The sequence below is a fragment of the Papio anubis genome, chromosome 5, assembly GCF_008728515.1.
Source record: "Papio anubis isolate 15944 chromosome 5, Panubis1.0, whole genome shotgun sequence".
NCBI classification, from domain to species: domain Eukaryota; kingdom Metazoa; phylum Chordata; class Mammalia; order Primates; family Cercopithecidae; genus Papio; species Papio anubis.
Genome location: NC_044980.1, coordinates 88,279,349 through 88,291,661, shown reverse-complemented (window position 1 = coordinate 88,291,661; position 12,313 = coordinate 88,279,349). Strand labels below are relative to the sequence as shown.

At 39.2% G+C, this 12,313-nt stretch overlaps 1 long non-coding RNA gene across 1 annotated transcript in view; it reads left to right on the top strand.

Annotated features, from left to right (window-relative positions):
* Positions 1-5,032: 5,032 nt before the first annotated feature.
* LOC103885256 overlaps positions 5,033-12,313 on the top strand; it is a 31,229-nt gene continuing 23,948 nt past the window's right edge. Inside the window, exons 1-3 of the long non-coding RNA XR_002522646.2 lie at positions 5,033-5,958; positions 6,858-6,938; positions 9,775-10,492. This is a non-coding gene — a long non-coding RNA (uncharacterized LOC103885256). The remainder of the gene's footprint in view (positions 5,959-6,857; positions 6,939-9,774; positions 10,493-12,313) is intronic.

Genomic DNA, 12,313 nt, shown 5'->3' with positions numbered 1-12,313 from the left:
CAGGGCCTTTGAATTGTGGTCTTTTTTTGTGGAAATAGTACTCCAATAATATTGTAAACAAAATCTTTTCATATATTTCTTATTGTTTTCTAAGGGAATAGTGGACTGATATGGTTTGGCTATGTCCCCACTCAAATCTCATCTTGAATTGTAGTTCCTATAATCCCCACGTGTGGGGAGAACCCGGTGGGAAGTTACTGAATCATGGAGATGATGGTTTTATAAGGGGCTTTTCCCCCTTTGCTCGGCTCTCACTCTCCCTCCTGCCACCCTGGGACAGGTGCCTTCTGCCATGACTGTAAGTTTCCTGAGACCTCCTCAGCCTTGTGGAACTGTGAGTCAATTAAAATCTTTTCTTTATAAATCACCAGTCTTCACAGCAGCATGAGAATGGACTAATACATAGACTTAAGGGTAGAAATATTTGTGAGGATATTGATACATACTGCTAAATTGCTCTAAAAGAGATTATTATATTTTTTGCAAAGCAAATTAAAAATATGCAACAAGAAACAAATTTTCATCCCCAATTGCAGTAATTACAGGTCTGAAAATATGTCCTTGGGAAATAACGCAAAATACAGAAGAAGACATATATCAATGTGCTCATCACAGTGTTAAAATTACCAAAAAGTGGAATTTGCATAATTGAACACTAGGAAATCTGAAAAGTATTACTTTTGTAGGACTTAATTATAATATGACAACCATGAAAAAATATTTATTAATAATTACTTATAGTAGGAAAATGTGTATGTTATAATGCTAAGTGGAAACTCGGGATACAAAATGTTATATACAGTTTATCATATTTTTATTACTGTGATTTTTTTATATTTTAAAAAGTGAGTAAACAACAACTCTTCCTTGATTGTACAATTATACTTTTTTATTCCAGTTTCCTTACCATTGTCACTTTTTGTGTAAAACTTCAGTCATTTTCTCTTTTTCTGATGGTGTACTCCAGTTTTTACATTTTGCTAAGTCATGATAGAAATCACAAGAACACTCTAACTGCAGCCTGCCTTGAAGTAAACAAACAGCCTGAAGATTTCTACTAATTCCAGAATGCTTTCACAGATTCTAGCTGATAGAGATAGATGTTTAGAATCAGGAATTCCGATTTGATTACTGACTTGCCCAATCCTCTGCATCTATTAGAAAGCAGCAACTGGGGAAGTTTTGTCTGGTCTATGATTGATCTGTGAAGCATGCAGGAAAGCACTTTCAGAGGAGAATGTTCAGCTTCAGACTGAGAAAGCACTTTTCACTCCAAATCTCGGCCTTGATTTTCATCAGTCAATAATACATTTTAGATTTCGGTTTGTTTTTATTTTTTAAGAGGGAAGAGAAAATTATTTGATGTGGCATAAAACAAGAACTGTTTTGAAGGCTATTCAGCAGGAGAGCTCTAAAATTTTTGTAAGAATTGGGAGGTTGCTGTAATTATTTTTATGTTTTAAATGTTACATTCAATTTCCATATATAAGCTCATAATTTCACATAAATGGTTGAATGTTATTTTTTTTTTAGTAGAGTCTTTTTTTCTCTTACTATTTTTACTTCCTTTATCTTCCAGCCCTCTTACCCATGTAGCCTTGGTAGGAGACCTTTCTAACTTCAGAACATGTCAAGTAGGTTAAAACACTCCTATTTGACTCAGATTTTTGGGTGGATATTGCACTTCAAATGTTAGCCAGGTTTGGAAGCTCTGTAGCAATGGATTGTCATTAGTAGCTCTTCTGCTAAACCTATACTTAGAGAAGTGTTACCTGATTTTACACAAAGAATTGAAGACCTAAAGTTACTGGCAGGTAAACAGGTTCTTTTTTTTTTTTTTTTAATGGTACTCCAGTTTAAAAATGCAGAAATAGGCCAGGTGCGGTGGCTCACACCTGTAATCCCAGCACTTTGGGAGGCCAAGGTGGGTGGATCACCTGAGGTCAGGAGTTCGAGACCAGCCTGACCAACACAGGGAAATCCTGTCTCTACTAAAAATACAAAAATTAGCTGGACATGGTGGCACATGCCTGCAATCCCAGTTACTCAGGAGGCTGAAGCAGGAGAATTGCTTGAACACAGGAGGCAGAGGTTACAGTGAGCCGAGATTATACCATTGCACCCAAGACTGGTCAACAAGAGTGAAACTCTGTCTCAGAATGAATGAATGAATGAATGAATGAATGAATAAATAAATAAGTAGAAAATAAAAATGCAGAAATAAACATTATGTGACTTAAAAGATCATCCTGTGGGCATTGACAGGGAAGGGCACCAGGAGACGTTTTGGACGGATGGAGATGTTCTAGAGCTTGAACTAGTGGTGGATACATGAGCATAGAGGATTTATCCAACCTGGCCCAACTATGTGCTTAAAATAGATGCAGTTTTTTGTAGGCAAATTATACACAAATGAAGTTTATGAGAGAAAAGCATTTCTATTCATTTACACTCTGGATTTTGGAATTTGCTGTGAAATCCTTTCAAAAGAGCTCCAGAGTCTTGATAATAATGTTAAGGATATACCTACGTATTTATTTTCACTACAGTCCTCATGCCTCCTCCACTGGTGGTAACATGTGAGTTTCAGATGATTTATTCTGTGGAGTCACTTAAGGACTAGGAAGGGAGGGTGTGGCAAAAAAGTGGCTCTGTGGGTGACCAGGTGCCACTCAAGGAAATGTCAGCAGCTGTGGGCATTGCACCCTCATTCTGCTACAGAAGCGGCTTGGCTCTCTGTTCTTCCACAAACATCTCTCAGGTGGTAGCAAAACATGTAGAAGGAGGCAGTTCTTGATGTGGTATCGTGGATACAGAGTCCAATTCTCTCTCAATTTCTTTCTCTCTCTCTCTTCCATTACTGTATCAAATATAGGTCAGGCGGAACAATTGGTACAAGTTAATAAGACATCATTGTTTCTGATGCAAGCCAATCTCCAACTGCTTGTTACCATTTTGCTTAAGGTGGTTTTGGGCTAAACTTAATTGTGCTTTTTGTTCTGTTGTTTACTTTAATCATGATAACCAATAAGTTATGATGATTCAAGGAATCAAGGAATGATTTCATAGTATGTCCACCCTAAAGTCCCCTTGGTTAGAAACAGTGAAATTTAGACCATGAAATGGGCAAAGCAGATAATGTCATTTCCCCTAGCCTCCCAACATTTAGACTTTCATTAAACACTGTGCTCCCTGTACGTTATCAGGGAGACCCTGCCTTACATCTCAATTTTTGTTAAATCAACAATGCCTATGTTCATGTACGCTCTTCATTTGCTATTACTAGGTCCCAGAGAGGGTCCAGTAGTAATTCTGGCTTCAGCCAAAGCAAAGGAGCACAGTAGAGTCAGGGAGATCTGGTGGGGCTAGAAAAATGCAGAAGGTGGAGTAAAGTGTGGCAGTGAGTGAATCTGATGGGGATCTGGGCTGGGAATTGTAAGAGAGGTGGGAGATCTGGGTGAGCATGTGGCTGGCATGGGAAAGCACACTGTCTACCCAAATGTCTCCACTGCCTCCGATGACACCTCTAAACCATGTTTCCCAATTACTTTTTAATATTCACAACTACAGTTCACAAATGTAAAGTTTGGAGATAATGCAAATTTGTAATCTAATATTGGGTGTGTAACACTGAATCAATGAATTTTTTTATGCTCATAACACGGAGAAAAACTTACCTAGTTCAAATTGGTTGTGTAGAATCTGTGATAGTTTATGCAGTTTAGGCTGAAGTTTTTGACAGTATTGTCAACCCTTTTAAGAAAAGCTCTAGAATCTTGATAATAATGTTAAGGATATACACAAAACTGAAGAAAGATACTACAGATACTCATGAGGAAAATCCTCAGCTACTTTCAAGAAAGTCAGAAAAATGAATTTATGGGTATATGTCTGGTATGTATGTATGTATGTATGTATGTATGTATGTATTTTAAAATATCTCAACAAAGTCCCTGGGAATTCCATTGATTATTTATTAGCCTCGTTTAAGTAATAAATAAAAAAACTATATATTTAAGTAATGAAACTATTCAATAATGAAGTTTTCATTTTATCCAAATTGAAAGAGGCCAACAGACATTTACATTGTAACACTTAATAGATACAATAATGGCACTGACCAAATGATGAAAGCTGTAGGAAGTCAATCAGTTATCCATTAAGATTCTGTTCTTTAACATTTCTCCAGGTGGCACACCCACAGTAGGAAGGACCTGGAACTGCTACCACACTTGGTGGGAGGGGTGGACCAGAGTGGAAAATATTGCCACTCTCTAGACCTCTAATCCCTCAGGATATCTTCCTCATCAGATTGGATATGAGTATGACTCAGATGAAGGTAACCACTTTTTAAAGGAAAATGCCAGGGAGTGCTGTCAGCAAGATGAGAAAATAAGACTTCCCACTCTTGCCCTCTTGCAAAAACATCAGTTTGAACAACTATCCATGCACAAAAATACCTCCACAAGAGCTAAGGGATCCAGGCGAGAGATTATAGCACCTGAATGTGGTACAGAAATAAGAAGCTATATTGAAGAGGGTAGGAAAGATCGTTTCACATTATCCTCGTCACCCTTCACCCAAACTCACACAGTACAGTGCAAAAATACCATCTACGTGATTCAGTTTTGGGCAAAACTAAACTTCTGTCAGCTTTAGGATGACTTCAGTTTTAGGATGACACAAAATGTGAGAGACACAGCAAAAGATGAAAATAATACAGGATTCTGGGTGACTTCATTGAGCTACTAAGTCAAATATTTCTTGAAAACTTTATTACTTTAGACTTTCAAGTTTTATAGAATATATAATCCCTTTATTGTATAAATCAGCTGGAATAGGATTGGACCTGTGGTGCTTAAGGGCATTAGGGTTTTCTAGAGGGACAGGACTAAGGATAGACATATATGTATATATATAAAGGGGAGTGTATTAAGGAGTATTGACTCACATGATCACAAGGTAAAGTCCTACAATAGGCTGTCTGCACGCTGGGGAGCAGGGATGCCAGTCCAAGTCCCAAAACCTCAAAAGTAGGGAAACTGACAGTGTAGCCTTCGGTCTGCGACAGAAGGCCCAAGAGCCCCTGGCAAATCCCTGGTGTAGATCCAAGAGTCCAAAATCTGAAGAACTTAGAGTCCGATGTTCAAGGGCAGGAAGCATCCAGCACAGGAGAAAGATGTAGGCCAGAAGACTAAACAGTCTAATCCTTCCACATTATCTGCCTGCTTTTATTCTAGCTGCACTGGCAGCTGATTAGATGGTGCCTACCCAGATTGGGGGTGGGTCTCCCTCTCCCAGTCCACTGACTCAAATGTTACTCTCCTTTGGAAATACCGTCACAGACATACCCAGGAACAATACTTTGCATCCTTTGTTCCAATGAAGTTGCCAATATTAACCATCAGCGATGTGGAACAATTTCTCCAAAGTACAAACTTAAGCTATTTTTCCTCCCTGTACCTTTTATAGTAACTCAGGTTTTTCAAGTTTCAGGAATGACAATATTTCAACTAACCCAAGAGTTATTAAGCTGAGAACATAGATAAAATTTTACTATTTCAAGGAAAGCAATTTAATCATAAACCACTTGAACATTAGCCAGCTTGTAATATTATTATATACGGCTGAAAGAGCATGCCACAAGTTGTCGTGAAAGAATAAGTTCAGAATATCAGTTCTTTTCATGTAAACTCATCTTTCTTGTCCCTTTGATGTTTTCACCTCCAAACAGGAGAAGCAGTCTTGGGAATCTGAGTCATTTCCCCTCCAGCAACTTTCATTAACCTTTGAGATTCTTTTTCTTGTTTACTGAAGAGCTGTGACTTGTCCTATTGAAATCTTGCTCTTGACTCAAGTCTGTTACTGCCCCTCGTCTGAGAGACTTACTACAGCAAGAGAGAAAAAAAATGGATAGAGAGAAGTTGATATAGATGTGCATTGTGTTTTCTCTGCACAGTAAGCATCTGTTGACAGAACATAGCTAAGTATTTCTCTGTGTAAATGTGGGGGGGGGGGTGGGTTCAGGAAGCTGTGAGACAGCAAGACGGTTCTGGAAGGAACTGTATCAGACCAGGAGGACTTGTTAGCCACATTGGTCACGAACAATAAGTAGATGGAAAGAGGACCCACATGGGGTTACTGTAAGAAGATGGATGTATCAGCTATGGATGTATCACCCTAGGGAGCATCTGACTGTGCTGCCTTATGTCCCGACTGCAGAGAGATACGGTCTTTAGGTTACTCTCCTCATTACAATGAGATACTAATAAGGCATAACGAAGGAAATAGTAAACCACAGTGGGACGTTTGTGACCAAGACTTGGAGGGGTATAGAGATAGAAAGAGGAAGCTTTAGGGGGGAGCTTGGAGGTACTGAAGGGGAGGAGGCAGGAAGGGGAGGAACGAGACTCCTCACTGTGTCACTGAGTCTTTATCAGGCTCCAGCTGGTTACTGGGACCGCTTGAGGCAAATGCTTTCAAGGGGGAATCACAGGAAAGGAGGTTCTGCTACTCTGGGAATCACAGGAAAGGAGGTTCTGCTACTCTGACTCTTTGCTTTTACTGGAAAGACTGCTGCCAAAGGCTATTTGGCTGAGAACAGGCAGACCAATCCCAGTTTGTACAGGACTTTCCCCTTTTTAGTACTAAAAATCTTGGGAAACTTTTCAGTGGTTGGCCACCCTAGAACCCTGTGAAGTTGGGCCTGGTGTTTAATGACCTTGCAGGAAGTGGTGCTCTCTTGGATGCCATATTACTGACCAACACCGGTCAAAAGAGAATCAGTGGAAGAAAATTTAAAAAGCATAGTTTCTATAGGAGATTTACTTTTCTCTGCATTTTAATTTGGATTCCAGGTGCCCTTGATCCAGGGAAAGAGGGACAGAGTCATTACTGTTGAGGTTCCAGATCATACTTCCAATCTTCCTCCAGGCTAGGTAAGGCATCAGTGATCAACAGACCTGAGTTCTAAGTTCAGGGGACAGAGAAAAGATTTAGGACTATGAGGAGGAGGAGGGTGGGAGTAGATGCCTGGCTATGGAGTAGGTTTCTTCTTTCCCTCACCTCCTCCACAGCAAGAAGCTGGCTATTCATTCAATTTTACTCTTTCTCCTGATGGAAAACAAAGTGTATGCCACAGTTCTTGTTGGAAGAAGCCATGACTATTTGAAAATATGGAAGAGGGAATCAAATTATAAAAATAAAAATCCACTGATTTCAACTAAAAATATGTTTGTATGTGAGAAAAACTGCTGGGGAAAACATATAAGAAGATAAAATAGTGCCATGGAGCAAAGAAGAGTCATTTTAACCTATAGCAGCAGCTACCTGTCCTTTGTAGAAATTAGAAAACAGAACAGTAACACTCTTTCACTCTAGAAAACGCTGTCCAGCACGTGGATGAGCCCCTGCTGATGTGAATGCGTGATGGATACAGAGCTGAAGAGCCCTAGGGGGATGGAGTGGGACATAGAAGAATGGGTAATTTACCTTTGAAGCCTTTAAAGCTGCTTCAGTGGCTTCAAATTATTCATTGGGATATAATACTTTTTCCTTGATGGAAGACCTCATGGTCAAATAAGTTTGGAAAACACTTTTGCCTTAGCTCTCTTTTCAGTATGTACTTTAGCATGTCAAACTACTTAAATTTGTTTAGCTATTTTCAAAAGTAACGTTATTTTATTTTAAATTGGGAAACAGTTATCATCTCAGGGATATAGTGACTTATAGAATACAGTTGCAGAAATACTGCCTCAGAAAGTTTGTTTCTAGAATAATACCAGTGAAAATCTTAGAAAGGAATGTCCTTGAAATTCTTTTAGAGTCAATGGCATCTTCACTGGTAAATTTCCAAAATGGAACCTTCTTCTGCAATCAACCTTCTTCTGATTGCAGTGTCAATACTAACTGCCCAGAAAATTCAGTCCTTCCACTTAAACCCAAGTTTGACATTGGAATACCTGAATTTTCAGAAAAGAATCATTATCTTATTTCATTGGAGCTCTGAATCATTGAATCTTTGTGACTTCTCTTGTTGAACAAATATTTTAAATCCAAGATCTAAAATGAGACATCTTTCAGAAATGTTGTAAACAAGGAAAGGGTTTAAAGGCAAATATGATCATTGAAGTGGCCATTTCAAGGTCCAAGTGATAATTTAAAAAGAAGCTTTATCACTTAAGACAATTGTTGTCTTAAGTGTCTAAAATTTAGATGGAAGAAAAAATAAAAATTATGTTGAATAAGGGCCCACTGGGAAAAGATTGCTATTTACTTGGGGGAAATAGTTGAACTAGTTAAATATAAATATAATTTCCACTCAAACACTACCCTTACAATTGCAAACTTGTTGAAAGGGCAAAACATAGGAAAATTACTCTATAAATATTTTATAAGTAGAGAACATTTTAGCTGAGCAGCCTAAACATAGCCTTTTAGGTTAGAGACAATATACTTTCATTTTCATATGATGTAAATAGGTCATCCATCAGTATCTGAGATAATTCTTTTGCATTTAACTAAAAAAATTGGCTTTGTTCTGATGAGAGTAGGCACTGATTAATAATATTTAGAAACAAGATATATTATCTTTCAAGAATTCTTCTGAAGATCTGTCTTTATTAAGTTTTCCTAAGATGTATGAAGCTTTGTACAGATTTATTATACTTGACTAAAGTCTTCTTGAAAAGTAGTTTCTCTCTGAGAGTCATGAGACACAGGGAGAAGAGTAGATATGTGGGCCTTGGATGACCTTCTGTGTTCTTTCTGGAATTGTCATGTTCATACACTGAACCATGCCTAGGAAAATTTGTGAATGGTGTTTTTCTTGGGGACTTCCACACCCTCCAAGAATATTTCCCCTCCCCATTTTATAAACTCCACGGGATCCAACCCTTTAGTTCCCTGACTGCCCAGAGATCCTTCTTAGGTACTCCACCCTGGCCTGCTTAATAATGCACCTTTCCTATATGTCATTGAAACTTCAAATCTTACCCTCCTACCTTATTCACAAGAGCAAAACATTGGAAACAAATGTGAAACGGTAAGAAAATTTTAAAAATGAATTCTTATGAAATACTAATAAATAATTAAATGGATATTTTGATAACTAAAGAAATGTTAAGCAAAACAACTCAGATGCATGAAGACAAATGCCACATGTTCTCACTTATAAGTGGGAGGTAAGTAACATGTACACATGGATGCAGACTGTGGAATGATAGACACTGGAGACTAGGAAGGTGGCAGGGGACAGAAGGTGGGTGGATGATGATAAATTACTTAAGGGGTACAATGTGCATTGTTCTACAAGGGACACACTGAAAACTCTGACTCCACCACTATGCAATCTATACATGTAACTAAATTACCTTTGTACCCCATAAATGTGTACAAAAATATTAAGGAAAAAACAAGATATAAATTCTGTGTATTATATAATCTATATATTAAAATTATTTTTTAATGTATTCTACATATGTGTGTATATATGCACACAAAATATATAAATTATATCTAAATACTCTCCCTATACCCATGTATCTATACATACATGCACACACACTGTTTATAGCACTTATCTCTTTAATTATGGTTGATTTTTGTCTTCTTTGTATGTTTTATTAATTCCAATTTCCTACAACGAATGTGTATTACTTTCCTAGAAAGAAAAAATGAAAATGGTTAAAAATAATAGAACTGTATTCTCTGTGGTTCATGTATTTGAATCCTTGGTTGTGGCTAGAAGAACTGAATTTATTTCTGTTCTTCCAGCAAACTGATGTTATGCTAACATCTATCATGCAGACTTGAAATTTTGTGTCAAGAAAGCTGGAGAATAGACTTGGCTCTCTGCTGATTGACTCTGTGACTTTGGACAAATTCCCTGGCCTCTCTGAGCCTCAGTTTTTTCACCAATAATAGAAAAGGTCTGGGAAGATCATGGTGGACAGGAGGCAGTACTAGATTGTAGCTCTCACTTGGACAGACAGAGTGGTGTGTGGAGGCTCACATCATGAACTTTTGCTCCAGAACGACTGCAGGAATAAATCAGGAAAGCCAAGAGAACCCACAGACCTTCTGAAGGAAGTGAATTTCTCCTGCAGGACCCAGGGGACACCTCAAATACTGTGAGTGCACTCCAAAAACTGTGGAAGTGGGAAAGAGGGATCATCCATCCCTGAACACACACTCTCACTGGGGAACCTGAACGTCTAGATCATGGGAGAAGATTCTGACCTTAACTGGAGCTGAATCAATCTAGAGAGTCAAGCAAAATACAGGGGTAAAGCCCTGTGTGCTCACTGGGTCCCCTAGCAAGCCATTTCTGCCTTGCCTCAAAGGGATCCTTGAGGAAAGCTGCCAGAGGCACTGGGAAAAGGCCACTGGAGAGGAAAACCTCCAGCTGAAGTTTGTAACAATTTGAACCAATAGAGAAGTCTCCTGGCCAGAACTTGGGGGAGGACATGAATCCAGTGTGCAGACTCCACAGGTGAGGGAAACATGAAAGCCCTATTTATTTTCATGGCTGAGAGGCAGGTAGCCTGGGGCAAGTTCTCAGCCCTGCTCACCCACTGCCTGGAAATAGACTTGGTACTGTTAGGTGGGGCATGGTGGGAGTGAGAGCGGCATTTGGGTTCCGTGGGAGCTGGGAAAGGCCTGTGACTGCTGGCTTTCCTTCACTTCCCTGACAACCTGCATGACACAGTAGAGGCAGTCATAATCCTCCTAGAAACACAGCTCCATTGACCTGGGAACCACACCCCCATCCTCAAGAGCAACTGCAGTAAGACCTGCCCAAGGAGAGTCTGAGCTTAGACATGACTAACCCTGCCCCCATCTGATGGTCCTTCCCTACCCACCCTGGTAGCTGAAGAAAAGGGGCATATACTTGTGGGAGTTCTAGGGCCCTGCCCACTGCCCCATACTACCACATCTGATGCTCTCTTGAAAGCGCCACCTCCTGGCAGGAGGCCAACCAGCACAAAAATAGTGCATTAAACAACCAAAGCTAAGGACCCTCACAGAATCCATTTCACTCCCCTGCCACTTCCATCAGAGCAGGTGCTGGTACCCCAGCTGAGAAACCCACAGACAGTTCACATTACAGGACTCTGTGCAGGAACCCCCCACTACTAACCCAGAGCTTGGTAGACTTGCTGGGTGGCTAGATCCAGAAGAGAGATAACAATTACTACAGCTTTGCTCTTAGGAAGCCACATCGCTAGGAAAAAGGGAGAGTACTACATCAAGGGAACACCCTGTGGGACGAAAGAATCTGAGCAACAGCCTTCAGCCCTAGACCTTACCTCTGACAAAGCCTACCCAAATGAGAAGGAACCAGAAAACCAACTCTGGTAATAAACAAAGTTCTTTAACACCCCCAAAAATCACACTAGCTCACCAGCAATGGATCCAAACCAAGAAGAAATCCCTGATTTACCTGAAAAAGAATTCAGGTTAGTTAATAAGCTAATCAGAGAGGCACCAGAGAAAAGCGAAGCCCAATTTAAGGAAGTCAAAAATTGATACAAGAAATGAGGGAAGAAATTTTCAATGAAATAGATAGCATAAATAAAAAACAATCAAAACTTCAGGAAACAATGAACACATTTAAAGAAATGCAAAATGCTCTAGAAAGTCTCAGCAATGAAAGCAAACAATCAGAAGAAAGAACTTCAGAGCTTGAAGACAAGGTTTTCGAATTAACTCAATCCAATAAAGACAGAAAAAAGGATAAGAAAATATGAACAAAGTCTCCAAGAAGTCTGGGATTATGTTAAATGACCAAACCTAAGGATAATTGGCATTCCTGAGGAAGAAGAGAAATCTAAAAGTTTAGAAAATATATTTGGGGGAATAATTGAGGAAAAATTCCCCAGCCTTGCTAGAGACCTAGACATCCAAATATAAGAAGCTCAAAGAACACCTGGAAAATTCACTGCAAAAAGATCATCGCCTAGGCACATTGTCATCAGGTTATCTAAAGTTATGACAAAGGAAAGAATCTTAAGAACTGTGAGGCAAAAGCAACAGGTAACCTATAAAGGAAAACCTATCAGATTAACAGCAGATTTCTCAGCAGAAACCCTATAAGCTGGAAGGGCTTGGGTTCCTATCTTCAGCCCTTAAACAAAACAATTATCAGCCAAGAATTTTGTATTCAGCAAAATGAAGCCTCATAAATAAAGGAAAGATAGTCATTTTCAGACAAACAAATGCTGAGAGAATTCGCCACTACCAAGCCACCACTACAAGAACTGATAAAAGGAGCTCTAAATCTTGAAACAAATCCTGGAAACATATCAATACA